Source organism: Microcaecilia unicolor, chromosome 3, assembly GCF_901765095.1.
Source record: "Microcaecilia unicolor chromosome 3, aMicUni1.1, whole genome shotgun sequence".
Lineage (NCBI taxonomy): Eukaryota > Metazoa > Chordata > Amphibia > Gymnophiona > Siphonopidae > Microcaecilia > Microcaecilia unicolor.
Window position 1 is genome coordinate 300,618,755 of NC_044033.1, and position 25,022 is coordinate 300,643,776.

The window sequence follows — 25,022 nt, forward strand, 5'->3', positions numbered from 1 at the left end:
AAGTGGTTTTATAAGTCAAAATAAAAATAAATATTTGTTTCATGCAGATCTCTTTTGTTTAAATATAACTAAATGGGCTATAAGCCCTTAATGTAGTCCATTGGTTTTCTTATATTTTGTTCTTCTGATTACTTATACTGTGCCAAAACTGAAAACTCTTATCTCTATCTGGTTGATAATAAAAGGAGCTGATTGTGAACACTATCCACCCTAAATGGTTGTTTTCTGGCTGTACATGAGGAATTGTGGTATTGAAAAAATAAGTATATATTTTTGTTCCTAATCATGCATTCAAAGGTTATGTAATCCTTTCATGAAAGCCAATTAATTGTTTAATTTATTAGTGGAACATAACCACAAAGGCATGGTTTGGTCGCATTTTCAATATGGTAATACTAGAGCCCGTAGAGAATCCACAAATGTGGACAAGTCAACGAAGTCCCATGGATAATCACAATACAACAAGGCAGTGGGTAAAGAACCAGGAGTCCCAGTGTGAAATTGAACCAAATTTTATTAATCAATATATTGACTCGACACAACGTTGTGTTTTGGCCGAAAGGCCTACATCAGGAGTCTAAAATAAAAACAATATGTAAACATAATGTATAACAAATTACTGCTACTCTACCTATGAAAAGTTATTCTGTTATTATATTTCCTCTGTGTACATCTGTATGCTGGACAAGCTGGCATGTTTGAAAATATCAGTGAGATTAAATAAAAATGTTACCAACAATAAAGAACTACAAAGTGGATGCAGCAGCTCATAGGTTTGTTTGCTTTGTTTTGAGTGCATGCAGAATGATGGCTGCACAGGGAAGGGGAAACACAGACTAACCTGTGTTAGTTTTTACAAGGACCCGGAGGGAGGGCCTGCCTGCACGGCCGGGGGGGGGGGGGGACAGGGGATCATGGTGGGGCTGGGAGGGGGAAGGGAAAGAAGGGATTTGGGGGGCTTTAGTTTAAAAAAATAAATAAAAAGAAATTTTTAAAAACATAAAAAAACGTTATGCGTGTGTGCTGGCCCGATATTCATTGCCAGCACTCACATTGCTAAGTGGCCTTATTTCAGACAGCTCTTTGAATTTCGGCCTGTAGGAGTTAGTGAAATTCAAAGAGGCCAATTTATGAGTGTAACTCTTAAAATTAGGAGCATAAATCATTTGAATATTGGGCCTCCAGGGATAGGAAAATGCCTTAGTATAGCTGAAAACGATTCACTTTGAGCTAGAAATCCAAAATCCCTTCTTTTCCCCTTTACGTTCTCTCAAGGCTCAAGATCGCTTTTCTTTGATTAAGGCAGCAAGGCTCTGGACTGACTTTGCTGCTTTTATTCACTTCCCCAACAGTACCTTATATTTAGAAGAAGATTATTTATTTTACAAGAAGATTAATACTTTAGGCTAATTTTATTTTATGTAAAGTTTATGTAATTCCCAGAGATTGTTCTGGCCTCCTTGACTTTTGTAACCCGCTTAGAACTGCGGGATACAAGTTAGAAATGTAAAATGTAATGGAATCCTTTATAGAAGGAATGGGTCCATGGAATCTTAGTGGAGATTGTGTGGCTTGTGACCGTGGGTTGGGAGGGAGAGGGAAGGGATGCAACACGTCGGGGGCTCGGGGTGGGGGGGGGGGCTTCAAGTTAAAAAAAAACAGCCTAGGCCCACAAAACTCTTAAGCAGGCTGGGGCTGAACATCAGCTAGACCCGCATAAGCCCTACTGCCCAGCCCACCCATGTGTAGCCCCCAGTATTCAGTGCCAGTACCCGGACATGGCTCAGCACTGAATATTGGGGGCTAATTTAGCCGGCGACAATCAGTGTTTAAAAAAAACGCTGACCATCACCGGCTGAATATCAGGGGATTTATAATTGTGGGATATAAACAGTTGTTTTGACATTACATAAAATTAATTCTAGCAATTGTGTTGTTCAACGAAACTTCACACCTTGTTAACTTCAAAACCAGGTCATTCTTCTTATTGAATTCAACTCTAAATTTCAAAGACCCATCCATCTTTGTTATCACCTTGTGCTGCTTGCTTGAACAATTTTACTCTAAAGGAAGTTTGCTGGAAACCGGAAGCAACTCAATAATGGTCCTAGTGATGCAAAGAAAATCAGATGGGTGTTACTATAAGTAACTATATAAACAGGGCCAGTGCTAGGGTTTCTCTCTGTAGACAGAAATATTTTGGGTGGCAGCAGGGTAATAAGCCAAAGCAAATTTTATCACCACATCTAGGGTTGCAAACTAGCCGGTTTTCATCGAGGCTGGCCAATATTTCAATGGCCAGACCAGCTGCCGGCAAACCTCAAAACCAGATGTAGAAAAGATGTTTTTTTTTTCCAACACCAAGGCACTTTGGCATCTCCCGCTCTCCTTTCCTCTCCTGTTGCAGCATCTGGCTTCTGCCTCTGTCTCCACCCCCCCCCCCCCCACCACACACACCCCTCCAGGTCCACCCAACATCTCTCCATCTCCCCTTGCACCTCCCGGGTCCTGAAATCTGCCTTTACTGACAAATGACCCTCCCTTACTCCCCCAATGGTCATTGACTTCCTCCCAGCCCCCAAAGATGTAAAACAAACAGTACATACCAGGTTCTATGACAGCTTCAGATGTTATGGTTAGTCCTATTAGAGCAGCAAATAGGTCCCTGGAGTAGCCAAGTGTTCAGTGCAGTCCACTGTAGAGAAGGGAACCCAGGCCCATACATAACCCGCTCTAACTGTTACACTTGTGGTGGAAAGAGTGAGTTCTCCAAAACCCTACTATACCTACATATGCCTACAGGCATAAGGCCTATTGTAGTGGTGAACAATTGGGTACAGTAGGTTTTGGAGGGTTCACAATACAGTATAAGGGGGTAATGTTGAGGTGTGTACCTGGGACCTTTTACGTGAAGTCCACTGCAGTGAATTCTTTGCCTCGGTTTTTATGGAAAAAGATGTAAGAGATCTACCTGCACTGGAAATGGTTTTAAAGGGTGACGATGCGGGGGAACTGAAAGAAATCTTGGTGAACCTGGAAGATATACTAAGCCAAATCGACAAGTTAAAGAGTGATATATCACCTGGACTAGATAGTATACACCCCAGGGTACTGAAAAACTTCAAACATGAAATTGCTGATCTGCTGTTAGTGATCTGTAATCTGTTGTTAAAAATCATTCATAGTACCTGAAGATTGGAGGGTGGCCAATGTAACGCCAATTTTTTAAAAGGGTTCCAGGGGTGATCCAGGAAATTACAGACCGGTAAGCCTGACATCAGTGCCAGGCAAGATAGTAGAAACTATTGTAAAGAACAAATTTATGGAACACATAGACAAACATGGTTTCATGGGGTAGAGTCAGCATGGAATCAGCCAAGGGAAGTCTTGCCTCACCAATTTGCTTCATTTCTTTGAAGGCATCAATAAACATGTGGATAATGGTGAGCCAGTTGATGTAGTGTATCTAGTTTTTCAGAAAGCTTTTGACAAAGTTCCTCATGAGAGACACCTGAGAAAATTAAAAAGTCATGGGATAAGAGCCATTGTCCTTCTGTGGATTAGGAATTGGTTATTGGATGGAAAATAAAGGGTAGGTAGGGTAAATGGCCATTTTTCTCAATGGAGGAGGGTGAATAGTGGAGTGATGAAGGGATCTGTACTGGGACTGGTGCTATTTCACACATATATAAATGATCTGGAAATCAGAACAAAGAATGAGATGATTAAATTTGCAGATGACACAAAACTATTCAAGTTTATCAAAGCGTATATGAATTGTGAAAAGTTGCAGGAAGACCTTAGGAAACTGGGAGACTGGGCATTCAAATGGCAGATGAAATTTAATGTGGACAAATGCAAAGTGATGCACATTGGGAAGAATAATCCGAATCATAGCTACCTGATGCTAGGGTCCACCTTAGGAGTTAGCATCCAAGAAAAAGATCTAGCTGTCAATGTAGAGAATACATTGAGGTCTTCTGCCCAGTGTGTGGCGGCAGCCAAAAAAGCAAACGGGATGCTAGGAATCATTAGGAAGGGATGATAAGTAAGACCAAGAATATAATAATTAGGGGTCAGCAGTGATTAAAAATTTTAATTATGATCAGTCACGTGATTAATCACAATTAGTCACGGCATGCATTATGGGTATTTCTCACACCCTTTCCTACTGGCTCTCTCCTATTGAGCACAAACATCTTTCTTTGTTTCTTTCTCTCATTCCCCCCTCCCCAGCCTTCACCCAGATTCGCTCATACCCCTTTCACCAGCCTTCACCCAGTTTCTCTCATGCCCCCTCCCCAGCCTTCACCCAAATTATCTCATGCCATTTCATCAGCCTTCACCCAAATTCTCTCATGCTCCCATCCCTAGCCTTCACCCAGATTTTCTCGCCCCCATCCCCAGCCTTCACCCAGCTGTTATGCCCCCTTTCTGACCTTCATCCAGTTTCTCTCATTCCCCTTCACCCAGATTTTCTCCTGCCCCCTCCCCAGCCTTCAACAAAATTCGCTCATGCCCCTTTCATCAGCCTTCACCCAAATTCTCTCATGACCCCCTCCCCAGCCTTCACTCAGATTCTCTCATGCCCCCCCGTTCCCAGCCTTCATCTGATTTCTCTCATTCCCCTTCACCCAGTTTTCCTCATGCCCCCCTCCCCAGCACTCACCCAAACTGTCTCATGTCCCTTTTATCAGCCTTCACCCAAATTCTCTCATGACCCCCTCCCCAGCCTTCACTCAGATTCTCTCATGCCCCCCTTCCCAGCCTTCACCTGGTTTCTTTCATTCCCCTTCACCCAGTTTTTCTCATGCCCCCTCCCCAGCCTTCACACAGATTCTCTCATGTCCCCCCTCCCCTCATTTAACTCAATAGCAGGGCTCAGGCTCTGCATTTTCTCTTCCTCCTTGCTGCCTCACAGTCCTTTTTCTTCCACTGCACGGCAATCAGACTGCAGATACTAGAGCCGTGCCATGCAAGAAGTTGGGGAAGTCTTGCAGGACTTGAAACCACAAGACTTCCCCAACTTCCTGCATGGCGCAGCTCAAATTTCGGCAGAGCCTGATTGCAGTACAGTGGAAGAAAATGGACTTTGAGGCAGCGAAGAAGAATGCGGAACCTGAGCTGTTGAGGTAAACACGGGAGAAGGGAGCAGGTACGTGGCATTAATTACGTTATGAACGCATTAATTGCCTATCCCTAATTATAATGCCTCTGTATCGCTCTACGGTGCTACCTCATCTTGAGTATTGTGTTCATTTCTGGTCACCGTATCTCAAAAAAGATATAGCAGAATTAGAAAAAGGTTCAAAGAAGAGCGACCAAAATGATAAAAGGGATGGAAATCCTCTGATATGAGGAAAGGCTAAAGAGGTTAGGGGTCTTCAGCTTGGAAAACAGAAGGCTGAGGGAGGATACGATTGAGGTCTACAAAATCCTGAGTGGTGTGGAAAGGGTAAAAGTGAATCAATTTTTCACTCTTTCAAAAAGTACAAAGACCAGGGGACACTCAATGAAATTACATGGAAATACTTTTAAAACAAATAGAAGGAAATATTTTTTCATGCAAAGAATAGTTAAGCTCTGGAACTTGCTGCCGGAGGATGTGGTAACAGCGGTTAGCGTATCTGGATTTTAAAAAGGTTTGGACAAGTTCCTGGAGTAGAAGTCCATATTCTGTTATTGAGATGGACATGGGGGAGCCACTGCTTGCCCCAGGATTGGTGGCATGGAATAGTGCTACTTATTGGGTTTCTTCCAGGTGCTTGTGACCTGGATTGACCACTGTTGGAAACAAAATACTGGGCTAGATGGACCATTGGTCTCATCCATTATGGCTATTCTTATGTTCTTATGCTCTGCTGGGATATCTGTTTGGCCAGTCTACAAAGATTGCTGGTTCCTCCTACATCCCAGTGGCTTGATTTTATGCATTTTTTACTTGGACATTTTATTTTCGAAAATGATCTAAAAAGATAGATGCTTTGAGTACAACAACGTCTACCAGATGGCCATTTTTGAAAAAAAAAATAACCATTTTTCAGATTCAAACATTTTCACTACTGGATTATTGGATGTTTTCTGCAAAACGTCCAAAGTTGAATTTAGACATCATATTGAAAATGCCCCTTTTAATATCACAGAAATATAATTCATTGATCTTCCATATGAGTGCTGTACTATGAGAGGGCGGGTGGGGAAGGAGGAAATAAAAAGAAGGAAGTTGGCGCTAGTAATAATTTAGTTTTTGAATTACTGTAGCTACCAGCTTCCTTCTTTTTATTCCCCCCCTCCCCACCCGCCCTCTTTTTATCATGTAGATATTGAATAATATCATATGAGCAGATTGTTGATATGTGTATGAAGTTTTGTTTTGTACTTTTATGGCTGTTATCCCTTCTACTGAAAAAGATTTGAATAAAGAATTAAATTTTTTAAAACGGAATCATTATAGTTACTCATTAATTTTAAAAGTGATATATTACCTGTAATATATTACTTAGTAATATATATTAATATCGAACACTGGTTTACTCACACATTTTGCTGGGAAGCTCAGGCTTAGTGTGTTGCAGGCCTAATAATACACAGCATAACAATATAAATCAGGAAAATACAGTGTTATGTAATATAACAAAAATCCCTACTGCAAGCTGGGAAGAGTCTGCCTCACAGACTAACTCTCCTGTTTACTAAGCTGCTCTAGCGGCTGCCGTGTGGCAATGTCAACACAGCCCATTCAAAGTGAATGGGCTATGTTGACATTACGACACCGCCAGCCGCTAGTGCATCTTAGTAAACAGGGGGTAAATCATTAAGTCAAAATATATACCCCCTTTCAATCTATACCAAGTAACCAACATCATCGTAAAAATACAAGACAATAGTATAAGCAGTATAAAATGTTTTGTACTTTTTTGGGATCTTGCCAGGTATTTGTGACCTGGATTGGCCACTGTTGGAAACAGGATGCTGGGCTTGATGGACCTTTGGTCATTACCCAGTATGGCAATACTTATGTACTTATCCCTTCTGACTTTCCTCCTACTTTCTGTAGGAAAAACAATCTACAGACTAAAACAATATCTTTGTAATATGCTCCTACCCAAACTATGAGGTCCTTTTACTAAGCTGCGGTAAAAAGGGCCCTGTGCAAGCGTCAGGGGCCGTTTTTGCCGCGTGCTGAGGCCCTTTTTACCGCAGCGAAAAAAGACATGGCCTTGCAGTAAGATTTCACTTACCACATGGCCATGCAGGGGGGAGCACTTACCACCCACTGAGGTGGCAGTAAGGACTCCTGCACTAACCTGGCAGTAACCAGATAGTGTACGGCGCTGCCCGATTACTGCTAGGGAACTGTGGCGCTAAAAATAGGGACCCATTTTCCCTGGCATGGGAAATAGCGCACACTGGGGCTGGAACTATCGCTGGCACCTGCATTGGGCCGGCAGTAACTCCAGATTGCACCCGGTAAGCCTGCGTTGGGCTTTCCGCTGCTTTGTAAAAGGGCTCCTATGTAAATATTACACTCCCAGGCTCTGCAACATCACCCCCTCCTAATATCACCCCCCACCCATATGTACACACACAGTTAAGCATCCCAAACGGGAAATTCCGAAACCAAGAAAAAATACTCCAAACCTATCCCAAAAAATCCAATAAAATCAAAACACCCACCCGTTGTTGAAAAACTACAGATCTATAGTACCTCCAGAAGGATCTCCCAAACGGGCCACCCCCTTTTTAAAGGAGGCAACTAAACCAGAGGCAGCTTTCCCCACTCACCACCACAGGCTGCCTGTTATGGAGGGGTGGGACTGTTGCTTATCCACAACCATAAGAGTCCTCTTCACAGGCTGAGTTGTTCTTTCTTTCTGGGGGAGGGAAAGGGGAACAGCCACATGATAAAAATTCCTCCTTGACCCTCCAGACAAATATGGGCCCCCTTTAACATAATTCTTCCTAACATTCTTTATATCAGAAAGCATAAAAAGAGATTTTAGGGGAAATGTACAAACAAAACCCTTCCTAATATATAATAGGATGGAGCCAGGGTCTCAGTGATAGAGTGAATAGGGGAAGCAGAACAAGTAGAAACTTGAGTAGAAGCAGTAGAGTGGAAAATACAGGAGCAAGATATGAGACAAAGGAGTCCACATTAACGAACAAAGAAGCAGCTAGAATTATACGCCTACAGAAGCAGTACAGCAAAAACAAGGCTGGATCAATCTGTCATGAAATAAGTAAATTAATTTTGGACCTTATGGATATTTTGCCCTTATCAGAAATGCCAAATTGCCCAGTTCCAGGCTGGAGACTGTTTGGCCAGTCCTGGTTTTGAACTTACATCCCAAAGCAGTGTGAGATTAGCAGTGCTTAATCCAGCCCAGTGCTGCAAGTCTCATAATGCACCAGGATGGGGTGGTCAGAAATCCAGCCTAATCAATTTGGAACCACCACCCGGCTACCATGTGCACTGGGTGATAATTCCATTTTTTACATGCATCGGAATATATTTTTTATTTTCGGACCGCTAACTGGGTGGTAATCGGCATTGTTCGCGCACTGATGATTACCACTTGGTTAATGTGTGAGACCTTACCACTAAGTGAATAGGTGGCACGGTAAAGTCTCAGGCCAAAAATGGATGTGCATCAATTTTTTATTTGCCGCCACATCCATTTTCGGTTAAAAAAAGGCCTTTTTTGCAGGTGCGCTGAAAAATGGACCTGCGTGTGTCTAAAACATGCGCCTACACTAGCGCAGGCCATTTTTTGGTGCACCTTAGTAAAGGACCCTTTAGTAAATATCACCCTGAACAAAAAAATGCAGTTGTGAATTGGGCCAGGAGATGGCAGCATCAACCCACAAAATAATCCAGTGAAGTCGTTTTTTCTCTTGCTGGCACATAAGGCTGATATTCAGCAGCACTTATGCCCAATGATCAATTCCCAGCACTGTTCTGAAATAGCGCCCTAAAAATAACGCCGGAATTGCACAGGGAACTAATTCTCCAGTGATCAACATTAATAACATGCAAATTTGAGCATGTGTTACTAGTGTTGATCATCTAGGGAAAGTGCAGGAGGATTGTGCCTGAGCATACTCTCATGCACAATCCTCCCGCACACGTTTGACAGGTTCAGGCTGTCAAAAGCCCAGACATGTCAAACACAGGAGCTGGAGGTCTGTGGGATCCCAAACCCTCCCTGGTGGTCTAGTGCCCCCCTCCCCAGGAGAGCAACACAGAGGGCTAGAGGTCCACCTCCAACCTCCCAACCTCCCCCCCCCCCCCCCGACAAGGGCAAGGAGTCTGGAGGTCTGGTGGATCTCAGTCCCCCCAAACCTCCCCTCCCAACACCAAAAAAAAAATCACTGGTGGTCCAGTGGACTATACAACCCACCCCTCACCACCCTGATGATTTAGTGATCCCTTCTCCCCTCCCTCCCCCATACCTCATTGTGGAGGAAGCAGCACTCCCTCCTCTTCCTGCGCCACCTCCAAAATGGCGGTTCCCTGCCCAGTGCATCCTGGGATTCGCTGAGCGGGGCTTCCCTACCATATGGATGCACTGGGCAGGGCACGGTGCGGCCATTTTGGAGGCGGCACTGGAAGAGAAGGGAGTGCTGCTCTCTCTGCCATCAAACAATGAGTTACAAGGGGGAAGGGACCACTAGACCACCAGGGCAGGGTTGTGCATCCCACTGGGCCACCAGGGATTTTTTTCAGGGTGTGGGGGGTATGGGGGGGCCGGAGATCCACTGGACCTCCAGCCATCCATACCCTTTGGGTCAAGGGAATCAGGAGGCGGAGGTCAGCTTGACCTCCAGCCCCCTGTGTCACTGTCCCGGGGGGGCACTAGGTTACCAGGGCCTCAGCCATTGGAGGGTCCAGGGGTCCACTGGACCTCCAGGACTGATGGTGGCAGCCTGGGCTGACAGTGACAGCCCAGGCTGCCTAGCATGGAAGGGGGGAAGAAGACCCTTAACCCTAATGCCAGCTCCAAGCTGGCATAGGGTTAAGGCACTCTTCGGCCCGTACAGTCAGAGCGCAGTGCTCTGATCATACGGGTGGAATACTCGCAAGCTCATTTAAATGTAATATAAATTAACTCTATAGTATTCCCTGTGCGCTGCGCCAGATGCCCTCTGATCATCATCGAATAGCTAGTCCAGCACTAGTGGTCTCTAGCGCCCACATTTACTTTTGATCAATCGAGCTGTCAGTTGCACTAACAGACCAATGCTCAGAACTCCAGCGCTATAGCGAACAGCGTTCGGAAAACAGTGCAGGAACATTGATTGTGCATTGGCGTTGGGGGGGGGAGGAAGAATATACTTGTGCTGTTCGCATGCCCCTTCATGGTAACATGCCACATCCTTTTATTTGGTTATTATTTTAAGCAACATGAACAGCACAGAAAAGTGCACAATTATGGTTTTCAAATCACTTACTTGACAGATTCATGGTAAGCGCATACATGCCGCACGACAACAACAAATGCGCTTTTACTTTTGGTTTTGCTCTTAAAAGCACACATTTTTTTTATTTGAAAATTTTTAGTACTGCATTTCGATTAAAATTTTAATTGTGCAATTAAAGGTATGACATTAATGTATTTATTTATTTTCACACTGCAGCTCCTTGTGACTCTGGGCAAGTCACTTAATCCTCCATTGCCCAGAGTCACAAGGAGCTGCTGTGGGAACAAAAGTAAATACATAACATCTTGAATTGCTTAATCATGATTACAAATTTTAATCAAAATACAGCCATAATTAAATTTAAGAATAAAAAGTAATGAAAAGATAATAAATACAAATTGACAAATCACAGAACAGCATTCAGAATAGCTGTAATTTTTTTGTTACATTTGTACCCCACGCTTTCCCACTCATGGCAGGCTCTATGTGGCAGGCAATGGAGGGTTAAGCGACTTGCCCAGAGTCACAAGGAGCTGCCTGTGCCGGGAATCAAACTCAGTTCCTCAATTCCCCAGGACCAAAGTCCACCACCCTAACCACTAGGCCACTCCTCCACTCCACTGTACACATCCTTACAGTTTTTACAGCCTACTTCAGAAAGGCAGCCCTAAAATATTTTAACTCTAAAACAAGATGAATCACCAGTTCCAATCAGTAAAAGTTTAACAAGTCTTCTCCTTCACAACAATTTTTCAGCTTTAGAAGCCATCCAGCGCAGTTGTCTGAGCATTGGGAAGGAATACCAAAGACCTCTTTAACATCCTTTTAAATGTATTTAAATATAATTTGTGGCCATCTCTGGCACGCACGTTATTTCTTGTTCTAGACCCCTTAGAACATTCTGTATAGATTAACACCGGCACTAGTCCAGAGCTAATCGGCTCTAACGCCAGTGTTGAGTTCTAAGCATCGGCCAGTAAGTAAGATATCTAGGCTGCTTCATTCTGTGGTTATAATAATGGATTAAGAACCAGGGGAGCTGAGATTCTATTCCCATTTCTTCCACTGACTCTGACAGGCAGAGGGACCTTGGGGTGATAATATCTGAGGATCTAAAGGCGATGAAACTGTGTGACAAGGCGGTGGCTGTAGCCAGAAGGATTCTAGGCTTTATAGAGAGAGTTGTAACCAACAGAAGGCAGGAGGTGTTGATGCCCCTGTACAAGTCATTGGTGAGGAGGCCCCACTTGGAGCATTGTGTTCACTTTTGGAAGCATAAAAGTAGACATACTGGGTCAGACCAATGGTCCATCTAGCCCAGTATCCTGTTTTCCAAACAGTGGCCAAGCCAGGTCACAAGTATTTATTTATTTATTTATTTATTGCATTTGTATCCCACTTTTTCCCACCTATTTGCGGGCTCAGTGTGGCTTACAATACATTGTGAATGATGGAAATACAATTTGTTACAGTACGATTATGGGTTACATTGTGAGGAGTTAGGAGAAGACAAAGTCAAAGTCAAAATATCATTTGGGGAATAGAACAATGGATTTAACAATGGGGAAATGATAGGGCGATAGAACAAATAGCATGAGAACATTAGGGTAAAACAATTTTATCTGTGGTAGAGTTTTAAGTGTGGTTAGAGTATGGGGAAAAAGATTTCAGAAGAGAGTGTATTGATGCATTCAATTAGTGTGTATGGACTTCATGTGTTTGATCCTTATGATAAATTTTCTCAAAGAGATGAGTCTTCAATAGTTTGTGGAAGTCGGTTAATTCGTAGATCATTTTCAGGTTGCGTGGTAGTGTATTCCAGAATCGCGTGCTCATATAAGAGAAGGTTGATGCTTTTGCACTTAGGGAAGTGGAGATTGAGGAAAGTTCGTGATGATCTTTTAGCATTTCTGGGTGGCAGGTCTATTAGATCAGACATGTATGCAGGGGCTTCACCGTGAATGATTTTGTGAACTAAGGTGCATACTTTAAAAGTTATACGTTCCTTGAGTGGGAGCCAGTGTAGTTTCTCACGTAAGGGTTTTGCACTTTCATATTTTGGTTTTCCGAAGATGAGTCTGGCTGCTGTATTCTGGGCTGTTTGAAGTTTCCTCAGTATTTGCTTTTTACAGCCTGCGTATAGTGAGTTGCAGTAGTCCAGATGACTGAGTACGAGTGATTGCACTAGGCTGTGGAAGACAGATCTTGGAAAGAATGGTTTTATTCTTTTCAGTTTCCACATGGAGTAAAACATCTTTTTGGTTGTGTTGTTCGCGTGAGTCTCAAGTGTTAGGTGGCGGTCGATAGTGACTCCAAGGATCTTTAAAGTTTCTGAGATTGGCAGATTTAGTTTAGGTGTGTTAATAGCGGTAAATTTATTTGTGTTGTATTGGGAGGTAAGTATGAGGCATTGAGTTTTACCTGGCAGAAACCCAAATCATGACAACACTCTATACAACAAATCCATACTACAAAGCAGTTGCTTCCCATTTCTCTCTCAGTAGCAGACTATGGACTTTTCCTCCAGGAAAAGTCCATAGTCTGCTATTGAGCAAGTCACATTGGGCCAGATTCTATATAGGTTGCAGGCAAACTAATTAATGAGCTGTTAAGAGTCAGTAATTGGTGTTAATTGGCACTCATTTGGGTTTACGTGTCAATCTGCCCTGCACCCCATTCTATAAAATGCATACCTAAATTTTATAGAGTAAAAAAGAGAGGGTTTTATAGAGTAAAAAAGTAGAGACTTGCACGGGAACGGGGTTTGCGGGAATCCTGCGGAACCCACGAGATTCCCGCGGGGACGGAAGCAGTTCCTTTGGGGTTCCCGTGGGGATGGAAGCAGTTCCTGTGGGGTTCCCATAGAAGTGTATGCTGCACTTGCGCCAGCCTATCACCTATCGAGTATCAAGTTCTTTGAGTGCTGTGATGAACTAGGGCCGATACCAGAAGACCTGTATGGTCTGTGTCTCATATATGGCAATCTGGTTTTGGATGGGCTGGAAAGGGTTTAGACAGCAACTTTAGTGGCTGGAACATGAGGACAGTTCTGGACAGACTTTTACGGTCTGTGTCCCCCAAATGAGAAGATGAATAATGTTAAGTAGTAGTAGTAGGCTGGAGTGGGCTTTGAGGGCAACTCCAGCAGTTGGAACATAAGGATAGGGCCAGGCAGACTTCTATGGTCTATGTCCCAGAAACGCCACAGAAATACTATAATCACATATATAATATCACAGTCATTGTTGATTTAATCATGAATTGATAATGATTGTGACTATTGGGCAGACTGGATGGACTGATCCGGTTTTTATCTGCTGTCATTTACTATTACGATTAATCATCTCTGCTTCCGGGCTGATGCGCAGACCTCAGCTCTGACATAAGCATGAGCATCAGATGTCACCTGACCTAATGGCGCATGCATATGGTGATCTCTTAGCACACAGTGCCAGTGAATCAGAGAAGTCTTATATGTGCGCACCAGAGTGTTCCAACCTCTGTTCCTTCCTTGCCTGCAGTGCTGTGGCTCAAACCCAGAGACTGAGAGAGCTGACAGGAATTTTTTTTAATGTACCATTAAATTCTTGTGGGTGAGGACAGGTTAAATTCTTGCGGGGACGGGCATGGACGGGTAAGATTCCCCTTGGGGACGGGCGGGGATGGATTAGATTCCCCACGGGGACAGGCGGGGATGGGTTAGATTCCCTACGGGGATGAATGGGGACGGGTTGGATTTCTGTCCCCGTGCAACTTTCTAGTTCCAAGTACACCACAAACCAAACCAAGAAAAAAAGCACAAATGGGCCTCCAGGAGCAGGACAAAGCCTACTTTTGTCGTGTTCCTGGAGGCTCGTTTGTGCTTTCTTTCTTGGTTTACCTAAATTTTATAGAAAGGTAAAAGAGAGGGTACACAAACACACCAACCAAATAGAAATGGGCCTTGAAGACCAAGGCAATCAAAAGTCCTTTATTAAAAAGGACCTTATTAAGGACTTTTGATTGCCGATTTGTACTTTTTTAATTTCTACCTACGTTTTTCTAGCACACAACTTAAAATGGGGCATGGCAGGGGCATTCCTAGAAATTAAGTGTGACGTCTTAGGATAGGGTCATTTACACGCTCAACTGCCATTAGTTGCGTGCCAGCATTCACACCAGGTTTCAGCAGGCATAAGTGCATAATATTAGCTTAGCACAGATCATCCCGGTGGCTAACTTTGGGTGACATTTACAGAATTCTCCCCATTATCTCCAAGTGTAAGCTCTTGGGAGCAAGACATTATTGTACTTGAACAGGTATCTCTACTACTACTACTACTACTTATCATTTCTATAGCGCTATTAGACGTACGCAGCACCACACTGGACATGAAGAGACTGTCCCTACTCGAAAGAGCTTTCAATCTAATTAGGACAGACAAACAGGACAAATAAGGGAATTAACTAAGGTGGAAATGATAAAAGATGGGCAATGAACAAGTGAGTAAGGGTTAGGAGCTAAAAGACACCTTGTACAGTGCTGTGTACATCCAACAGCCCTATAAAAATAGATGTGCAGCCACAGAGCCAGTTTAAGTCAGTGTCACTGAATATTGCAGTTTAAGTTCACTGAGATCTGCTGTTTATGCAATCTGTGTGAACAGAGGGCACACGCTGGAAGGAGTGGAAAATGTTTGCTGCATAAAGGAGAATTCTGACATAAAACCAAAAAGAGTGGGGAATAGAGGCATTATTCTCTCCATTTTGTGCTGATTTTTGCCTCTCCCTGTGCACTGTGGCTCTGGCCACATCCTCGTCCCCACTATCTCGCTGCTTTCAGATCATCAGACAAGCTTTTCCCAGGCGCTCTCTCCTGTTTTGGTGCAATCGATATGTCATCCTCAGCAACTATTTATCCCCTAGATTTCTGCTGGCCAAGCAAATGACTTTGTACATTTTTGTACTGAATTTTAATTGAAAAGACGTGCTCATTTCTCAAGCTTGCTCAGATGACTCCTCATGTTTTTCTAGTTCGTTAGAAATATTCCCCCATTGTATATTTTTTTCTCATAAACTCTTCCCTCCAGCTTCATACCTTGAAACTGCTTGTTTAAGGAAAAGGTCACCTTTTTATATGCATCCCTTTGAGGGGGTAGGGGCTGCCGTTAACTGTTCCACGCTCCCAGTGGGGTCGTGCTGGGTAGTATGGGAGTCTGGCTTGTTTTTGCTGTACACAACCCTGAGCGAATTTCTTCCAAAAGACAGTAAATAAATTCTAATAAAGAAATAATAAATAAGATGCCCTCCATGGCTCGCCTCGGTGGAACTCACAGTACCACTCCAGGTTCACTCACAGAAACTCCAATAAATAAAATATCCTGTCAGAACTGGCTGGCAAAATAAGAATGGAATCATTTCATTAGTCTCAGGTTCAAAGAAAAAGGTACTGTCCAAAGGAGTGGAGGAGTAGCCTAATGGTTAGTGCAGCAGATTTTTGATACTTGCAACCTGGGTTCAACTCCCACTGCAGCTCCTTGTGACCTTGGGCAAGTCACTTAACCCTCCATTGCCCCAAGTACAAAAAACTTAGATTGTGAGCACGGTAGGGACAGAGAAGGTACCTGTACATAATGTGTACATCTAGTAGAGCTATAGAAATGATGATTAGTAGTAGAAGAGGAGATATCCAGACTAGAATTTCAGAAAAGGAAAAATAAATCAGTTTTATAGAGCCTTGAGATCTCCCAGTGCTTTATATCCATCTCAGCATGACCAATTACTCATGAATCACTTTTCCAAATCTCAAAGAGGGGCATAATCGAATGGGGCGCCCATGTTTTCATGAGGGCGTCTTTGCAGGACGGCCCCTGCGAAGGGGCGGGGAAACCCGTATTATCAAAACAAGATGGGCGTCCATCTTTCGTTTCGATAATACGGCCAGGGATGCCCAAATCTCAATATTTAGGTTGACCTTAGAGATGGTCGTCCCCGGTTTTCGGCTATAATGGAAACCGAGGATGCCCATCTCAAAAACGACCAAATCCTACTACTACTACTATTTAGCATTTCTATAGCGCTACAAGGCGTACGCAGCGCTGCACAAACATAGAAGAAAGTCCCTGCTCAAAGAGCTTACAATCTAATAGACAAAAAATAAAGTAATCAAATCAATTAATGTGTACAGGAAGGAGGAGAGGAGGGTAGGTGGAGGCGAGTGGTTACGAGTCAAAAGCAATGTTAAAGAGGTGGGCTTTCAGTCTAGATTTAAAGGTGGCCAAGGATGGGGCCAGAATTCGTAGTGCACTGGTCCTCCTGACGTGCCAGGACACCAACCGGGCACCCTAGGGGGCACTGCAGTGGACTTCACAAATTGCTCCCAGGTGCATAGCTACTTCTACTACTACTACTTAACATTTCTAGAGCGCTACTAGGGTTACGCAGCGCTGTACAATTTAACAAAGAGAGACAGTCCCTGCTCAAAGAGCTTACAATCTAATAGACAAGTGAACGGAATAGACATAGCTCCCTTACCTTGGGTGCTGAGCCCCCCAAAACCCACTCCCCACAACTGTACACCACTACCATAGCCCTAAGGGGTGAAGGGGGGCACCTACATATGGGTACAGTGGGTTTCAGGTGGGTTTTGGAGGGCTCACATGTACCACCACAAGTGTAACAGGTAGGGGGGATGGGTCTGGGTCCACCTGGCTGAAGTGCACTGCACCCACTAAAACTGCTCCAGGGACCTACATACTGCTGTCAGGGAGTTGTGTATGACATTTGAGGCTGGCATAGAGGCTGGCAAAAAATGTTTTGTTTTGTTTTGTTTTTTTAGGGTGGGAGGGGGTTGGTGACCACTGGGAGAGTAAGGGCAGGTCATCCCCAATTCCCTCAGGTGGTCATCTGGTCAGTTCGTGCACCTTTTCACGGCTTGATCGCAAGAAAAAATGGACCAAGTAAAGTCGGCCAAGTGCTCGTCAGGGACACCCTTCTTTTTTCCATTATCGGCCGAGGATGCCCATCTCTTAATCACGCCCCAGTCTCGCCTTCGCTATAGTGCCAACATACCCCCTTGAACTTTGGTCGTCCCCGCGACGGGAAGCAGTTGAGGACGCCCAAAATCGGCTTTCGATTATGCCGATTTCGGCGACCCTGAGAGAAGGACGCCTATCTCCCAATTTGTGTCGGAAGATGGGTGCCCTTCTCTTTCGAAAATAAGCCTGAAAGTGATGTAAACAAAAATCAGTACAACCAGTGAGCAATGGGAACCAACCCCAAGACTCCAGTAGACTTACAGGCCTCTGTCTTGGTCAGTGACCATCAGTAATCCCAGGAGTACTGGTTTGAAGAGGCTGGTTGTAAGGCAACTCAACTGATTTCTAGGTGGACTTCCTCCCCAGGAGCATAGCAACCTGGAAACACACCCTGTGCAGCACACCTTCAGGCACTCAAAGAACTCAAACATGAAGTTGCTGATCTGCTGTTACTGATCTGTAACCTCATCCATAGTACCTGAAGATCGGAGGGTGGACAATGTAATGCCGATTTTCAAAAAGGGTTCCAGAGTGGATCTGGGCTGAATTCAGTGCCGGGCAAAATAGTTATAAAGAGTAAAATTATGGAACACGTAGACGAACATGGTTTAATGGGTCAGAGTCAGCATGAATTCAGCCAAGGGAAGTCTTGCCTCACCAGTTTGTTTCATTTCTTTAAAGGTGTCAATAAACATGTCAATAAAGGTGAACCGGTTGATGGTAGTGTATCTAGATTTTCAGAAAGCTTTTGACGAAGTTCCTCATGAGAGGCTCCTGAGAAAATCATAGTTTTGGGATAGGAGGCAGTGTTCAGTTGTGGATTAGGAACTGGTTATTGGACAGAAAACAGAGAGTAGGGTTAAAAGGTTCAAAGAAGAGCAACCAAAATGATAAAGGGGATGGAACTTCCCTCATTTAAGGAAAGGCTAAAGAGGTTAGGGTTCTTCAGCTTGGAAAAGAGACAGCTGAGGGGTGATATGATTGAGGTCTACAAAATCCTGTGGTATAGAATGGGTAAAAATGAGTCAACTACTGTTTCAAAAAGTACAAAGACTAATGAAGTTACATGGAATACTTTTAAAATAAACAGGAAATATTTTTTCACTCAATGAACAGTTAAACTCTGGAATTTGTTTCCGGAGGATGTGGTAACAGCAGTTTGTATCTGGGTTTTAAAAGGGTTTGGGCAACTTCCTGGAGGAAAAGTCCATAGTCTGTTACTGAGTTAGACATGGGGAAGCCACTGCTTTCCCTAGAATTGGTAGCATGGAATGTTGCTACTATTTGGGTTTCTGCCAGGTACTTATGACCTGGATTGGCCACTGTTGGAAACAGGATACTTGGCTAGATGGACCACTGGTCTGACCCAGAATGGCTATTCCTATGTCCCTATCCCCAGAATTCTGTAATACTGCATGCTCCTGACCGCCCATGCTCCTCCCATGGCCATACTCCTTTTCAGATTTGCACATAAGAATTTATGTGTGCATCTTTATAGAATAGTGCCTAGCAAGATGCACATGTAGATTTTAATTGTTGGCAGTTAGCGCTAATTGCTAGCACCCAGTTGTCATTGCTAATTGGCTCATTAATTAAATTGTGCAGACAAATTGGGTGTGCTCCCAAATTTGCGTGCACAATCTTGAGTGGTATATACAGAATCCGGGGGAATATGAAGAACAGTGATATTCAGTCACTGTGGGGGTGATTCTATAACAGGGTGCTTAAAATTAGGTTCCTAGAGGGTGTACGGTTGGAGCCTATTCTATAAAGGAAAGTAGATGCTTTCTTTCCTTTATGGAGTACTACCTCAGCACTTAAGTACATAAATGTTGCCATACTGAGACAGACCGAAGGACCATCAAGCCCAGTATCCTGTTTCCAACAGTGGCCAATCCGGGTCAGAAATACCTGGCAAGGTCCCAAAACAGTGTATTTTATACTGCTTATCCTGGAAATAAGCAGTGGATTTTCCCAAGTCCATTTTAATAATGGCTTATTGACTTTTCTTTTAGGAAGCTATCTAAACCTTTTTTTAACCCCGCTAAGCTAACTGCTTTTACCACATTCTCTGGCAACGAATTCCAGAGTTTAGTTACACGTTGAGTGAAGAAATATTTTCTCTGATTCATTTTAAATTTACTACTTTGTAGCTTCATTGTGTGCCCCCTAGTCCTAGTATTTTTGGAAAGAGTAAACAAGCAATTCACATCTACTTGCTCCACTCAGTATTTTATATACCTCTATCATATCTCCCCTCAGCCGTCTTTTCTCCAAGCTGAAGAGCCCAAGCCATTTCAGTCTTTTCTCATAGGGAAGTCATCCCATCCCCTTTATCATTTTTGTTGCCCTTCTCTGTACCTTTTCTAATTCCACCATATCTTTTTTGAGATGCAGCAACCAGAATTGCTCACAGTGTTCAAGTTGCGGTCATACCATGAAGCGATACAAAGGCATTATAACATCCTCAATTTTATTTTCCATTCCTTAAGGGGTAATACTATATAATGCACCATATCGAAAACGGAGGATAACAGTAGTTGAGCATCAACACGGGTAAAACGACAGTGACACATGTAAATGCACTTAGGACCAGGTGCATTCTATAACTGGGCACCTGAGAGTTCTCGCACATAACTACAAAGAGGACGTTCCCATGGGTGGATCATGGGTGTTCCCACTATTTTGCAGGCACTTTATAAAATTTTTGCATTTGCGCATGGAGCTGCCACATGTAGGCGTGACCATATATACCAATTAAGTGGTTGTGCCTAAAGTTAGGCGCGATACTGTGTATTTACACTTGTATTCTAGAACAGACATGGCACACAAATGTGCCGTTATAGAATACTCACTGTGCAGCCAGATTTTAGGCACCTAAGTTATAGCGCCTTCTATTGAATTGACCCCTTAGGGCTAGATTCTATATATGGCTATTCTATAAGCTACGCTTAAAGTTAGGCTCAGTTTATAGAATATCGCTTATGCCCAGGAATCTCGTCCAACTTTAGGCAGGACCGTTTGCAAGAACTGAAATATGGTGCTGAATTCTGCACCTACATTAGGTGCGTATTCCTGTTATTGTATAATTTTAGGAATGTTCCTGTTACATCCATGTCCCTCCCATTTCTGTGTCACCTTTTTTCCGATCACATGTAAATTTTATGTTCAGATCCCGCACTTAAGTTTACGTGTATAAATGCCAATTAAATCTAATTAGTGCCAATATTTGCTGATTGGCTCATTCAGTTAAATTGCTTGTGGAAATTGGATGCGAGTGCAGTTTTTGGTGACTTTTGTAGAAATACTACTACTACTACTTATCATCTAGTAATGTTTAGGTGCAAGCCCGTACGTCAGCCACAGGAATGGTGTAAGTGTGAGCGCCAAAGTGCCGCAGATTGCAGCATAACTTACGGTGTTCTGTAAGTTGTGAATGCAAGTGTGAGCCGAGCCCTTCCCATACCCCACCCCTTTGTGCTCCCATTTGCAAATACATGCTATGCAAGTTAAGCAGGTGTTTTCAGATAGCGCCTAGGTGACCGGCACTGGTCAGACTTCCCAACTACCGGACTTGCTGTCAAAGCCTACTCCAGCCTTGAAACCGATCTGTTTTTGCGGTTTACAGGACCCAGATAGCGACTGAATATCGCCTCTGTCCATACAGCTGAGCAAAATACCCACAACTCCATCCCAGCACTATAGGGACAGTGCCAGAGCACTACCCGCACAGTACTGCTGAAAATTTATCGATAGGGATTTGTACATGTAAAAGGCAAATCTATAATCTGGGCACTTGCAGTTACGGACCACATGCTTGCATTTTTACACGTAAGTGTACGTTTACCCACGAAAGCGCTATTATGCAAATACCCACTTAACTTACATGGAGGGGCATAATCGAACGCAAACGCCCATCTCCATGGGCGTCTATGTCCGCGAACGGGTACGTGAAGGGGCGGGACAGACTGTATTTTCGAAAAAAAATGGGCGCCCATCTTTTTTTTCGATAATACGGTTTGTGCCCGGCAAATGCATCGGATTTGTGCGGATTTGAGCTGGGTGGTTTCATTTTTCAGCAATAATGGAAACCGAAGGCACCCAGCTCAAAAACGAACAAATCCAAAGCATCGGGTCGTGGGAGGGGCCAGGACTCATAGTGCACTGGTCCACCTCACATGCTGGGACACCAACTGGACACCCTAGAGGGCACTTGTAACAATTAAAAAAAATTTAAATACCTCCCAAGTTCATAGCTCCTATCCCTTGGGTGCTGAGCCCCTCAAATCCTCCCCAAAACCCACTGCCCACAACTCTACACCATTACCATAGCCCTTATGGGTGAAGGGGGGCACCTACATGTGGGTACAGTGGGTTTTGGGTGCGGTTTGGAGGGCTCCCATTTACCACCACAAGTGTAACAGGTGGGGGGGGATGGGCCTGGGTCCACCTGCCTGAAGTCCACTGCACCCACTAACAACTGCTCAGCAAAAAAAGTTTTTAAAGTTCTTTTTTTTTGGTGGGAGGGAGTTAGTGACCACTGGGGGAGTCAGGGGTGGTCATCCCCGATTCCCTCCAGTGGTCATCTGGTCATTTAGGGCACTTTTTTGGGACTTGTTTGTGAAAAAAAGGGTCCAAAAATGACCCAAATTCGCGCTAAAAACGCCTTTCTTTTTTCAATTATCGGTCGAAGGTGCCCATCTCTCCTCGGCCGATAAACACGCCCCAGTCCCACCTTCACCACGCCTCCGACACGCCCCCGTCAACTTTGCCCGTTTCCGCGACAGATTGCAGTTGAAGACGCCCAAAATCGGCTTTCGATTATACCGATTCGGGTGCCTTTGCGAGATGGGCACCCATCTCCCGATTTGGGTCGAAATATGGGCGCCCAACACTTTCGAAAATAAGGCTGATAATGTGTATTTGCAAGTGAGATGTACATAGGAGATGGAGCATAGGCGGGGCTTACACAATACTGTTAGTTATGTGCATCTCTGCCGCATTTAGACCTCCACACTTAATGCCAGGTCTATGGCTGGAGTAACTGCAGGCGTGTGAATGTTAGGCATGGTGATACCAGGTTACGCTAGTATTCTATAATGGAATCTGGGTGACCAGGTTCTGTTTTAGAAAGAGCTCCTACTGCATATCCTCAAGTCACCTAAATGGAGGTGCCCAGATCAGTGGCGATCCTAGGTCAGCTGCCACCCGGGGCGGATCGCCGCTGCGCATCCCCCCCCCGGGTGCAGCGGTGTCCGTCCTCCCAGGGTGCAGCACTGCACACACCCCCGGCGCAATGACACCCCCCTCTCCGGTGCATCAAGCCCCCCTGGCGCAATGACACCCCCCTCACTGGTGCATCAAGCCCCCCCCCCCCCCCCCCCCCCCCACCGGGTGCATTCTTGGCTGCTGGAGGGTGCAGAGAGCAGCCGCACGCCTGTCAGCTCCATTGGCTCCCTGTTCCTTCTGCCCCAGAACAGGAAGTAACCTGTTCCGGGACAGAGGGAGCAGGGAACCAGCGGAGCCGACAGGCGCGTGGCTGATCTCTGCACCCTCCAGCAGCGTGCACCCGGGGCGGACCGCCCCCACTTCCCCGCCCTTCCTATGCCACTGGCCCAGATGTAGAATTGCCCCCTTAGTAACCACCAATAGATATGGGTCCCTATGAATATGGAGCACTATATATCGGGCGGACGCTGGGTGGAACTTTTTTTTTTTTTTAATCTCTTCTGGATAGTGAATTCAGTACTAATTATGGCAACCTTTTCTATCCCAGTGATAACAGGTAGAGGGCGATATGGAGATCTAGCTTCTCCTTTTAAACAACAAGATTCTTACATGAAATTCCTTGAGTTGCTTCCCAAGTCAGATCTGTTTCTCATACTTTGAACATAGCGTTGAGCAATGCAAGATTAGTTAGAAATAAGATTTTGATTTTATATGACATTCTTAATGGTCTATCTTTATATATATATATTTATTTATTTTATTTATTTTATTTATTGATTAGGATTTATTTACTTCCTTTTTTAAGAAATTCACTCAAGACAGTGTACAGTAAGAATAGATCAAACATGAGCAAAAGGCAATTACTGCAGTAAAAATATTCAACTAACAATACAAAGTGTGGTATGGTATACTACTTACAATGTCAACACAATACATAATAGAATATTATAATTGATGGTGAAGGGTAAAGCAAAGTTGTAACATATAGATGGGTAAGAAAGTAGGAAGAGTTAGAAAGTAAGGTGACTCATTTAAAGAAAGTTGCACATGAGGTCAGAAAGATGGGTTAAATATTATCTCAGCTAGGGTAAGAGTGGATAAACGTGTCCCACTGCAGTATATGCAGCCCCAGTCACTCCTTGGGTGTGTCAGTGAGACTAATGAGTTAATTACTTCTTCCATTAAAGGCCTGGTTGAAGAGCCAAGCTTTCACCTGCTTCCTGAAGTAGAGGTAGTCTTGTGTTAAGCGGAGCCTTTCAGGCAATGCATTCCAGAGTGTGGGGGCTACTCTGGAGAAGGCTCGCTTGCGAGTATCACATTGTGTAATGTCTTTTGGAGAGGGTGTGGTTAGTAATATATATGTGGTATAACTGAATCTTGGTTGTTAGTTGAGGGCTTAGTACTTTTGAATCAGTTATACCCGCCTCAACATTTAGCCTTTTGCCAGTTACAGAAAGATAGAAGAGGTGGGGGTGTTATAATTATTTTTAAGGATTTCTTAAAGTTTATAAAAAAAGAATGTAGTAGCTTAGAAAGTATAGAATGTTTGAAATTAACCTCTTCTATTTTAAACATTGCATTGTTTTACTGTGCGCTGAGAATTCTTTACACAGATTCTTCCAGTTTGATTGAACTTTTAGTTGACCTGAACCTCTCTCATAATTGTCTGATTCTCGGTGATTTTAAATTGCACATCGATGACAGTAGTACTGATGACTATGAGGCAGATGCACTAAAGCTAAATGAGCCTTTAATGACTCTCCAACGAGGAAAATTTGATCCGTTGCATGCATCAAAGGGCTTTTACCGAGGAAGCCAGCAGCTAACGAAAACGGAATGGAGATGAGCAATTAGTGTGAAAACCCCATTGAAACGACATGCACTAACCTTTTCCGATTGCCTTTACACAGGAAAAAGGCAGGAAATCTAACGAGAGGTCTGGACCTCTCGTTAGGACAGCTCTGTGCCAGGAAAAATCATTAAGTGAAAAAATAAACAAACTTTGAGCCAATCCCAGCGCATTAGCAGAGCTAAAAGCGCTGTGATTGGTCCAAAGGACGTCAGAAAACACATAAAAAAAAAAAAATAAAAAAAGGATCGGGAGGGGGCAAGGGCGCTCATCAGCAGCGTCCTGTATGGACGGCCTTGCCCCCCCCCCCCCCCGCTGCTCCCCACTTTCCGCCGCTCCCCCCCCCGAAAAAGCAAAATTCTAGCAGCCCCGGCCCCCCTCCCTTCCTCACTACTCTGTCTCCCCTCAGCTCCGCCTCCCGACATCCTCCGCCCTGTGCCCCGCCCCCTCTTGGGGTCGTCGCCGCCATTCCCCTCCTCCATCGGGCCCCCTCCCTCTTACCG

The 25,022-nt window shown here is 44.1% G+C and overlaps 1 protein-coding gene across 3 annotated transcripts in view; it reads left to right on the forward strand.

Annotated features, from left to right (window-relative positions):
- ASIC1 (acid sensing ion channel subunit 1) overlaps positions 1-25,022 on the forward strand; it is a 507,441-nt gene that overhangs the window by 396,418 nt on the left and 86,001 nt on the right. The gene's annotated exons all lie outside the window — the stretch shown is intronic.